The following is a 1,023-nucleotide window of genomic DNA, read 5'->3' as shown; positions in this document are numbered from 1 at the left end:
TGCAAAAAAAAACTCGACTTATAGGCCAAAAAATACGGTAGACTATTTCATATTTATACAGGAGTTATTGAAAATAAAAGCACTTCATTTCAAACTGAACCAGTGACATCTCAAATAAGCTGTTCTCTCACACAATCAAGCTTTTTTTAGAATATGTGTTGTGGATCAGTCTCGGCTACTACCACACCACGCTTTGGGTAAATACTTCTAAAACTAAGTTATGGTCATTGCTTATTTTGTAAGCCATTTAGCTGTGACTGCCATGTTGAATAGAGTTGACTGAAGTTAATCAGTTCTTGATGTATCCAATGACTACTTTCTGAACGTTTCCCTAACATTTGTTCAGTGTGGCAAGAGATATTTTGCTAACAGACAGACAAACAGTGAGCTCTTGGTGGCAGATAATAAATCAAGAGCTAGCCTAAAGCCAAATAAAGGTGGAACAAGAAAACACTGTGTATCAATGAGGTGTTGTATCTTAAAAGCAACATGGAGGCTTTCAGTTCTGTGGGCAAACAGTGTTATTGAGTTAACCTTGAAAGAAAATGGATCAAAGCTAACTTTAAAGATAATCTGTATAGTCTTAATAACATTTTCAAATTTAAATACCTCTCAGAAAAGCATAGCTACATTCTAGCGTCGCAGCATGAGGATAAACAAGCCATTTCAGGTTATGACATCGGGTAAGCCATAAGTGTATTCATATCCCTGACAAAAGCACGTGTTTGTGAAAAATATGTAAAAGAAGATGGAAACAACTTCTATAGAATCTAAAAAAGTTAAATCTGGTCCTCTGGACATTCAAAAAAAAAAAAAACCAAAAAAAAAAAGTAAATCAACAAAAAAATGTAAAAACGTTTCGTCTCTCTTCCAAGAGACTTCCTCAGTCTGAGGAGCTGTATTCAGCTCAGTCTCTTAAATAGCACCGTCTCAGGGTGGATCAACCAGTTTGCTGCTGACAACCAAAACCAGCTGCTCACATGCTCAAGAAGGACCATCAGCCTAACAATGGATCATTAGCAC

This window comes from Nematolebias whitei, chromosome 12 (assembly GCF_014905685.2).
Source record: "Nematolebias whitei isolate Nwh7 chromosome 12, NemWhi1, whole genome shotgun sequence".
In the NCBI taxonomy this organism is placed as follows: Eukaryota; Metazoa; Chordata; class Actinopteri; order Cyprinodontiformes; family Rivulidae; genus Nematolebias; species Nematolebias whitei.
This window is presented reverse-complemented; position numbering follows the sequence as displayed.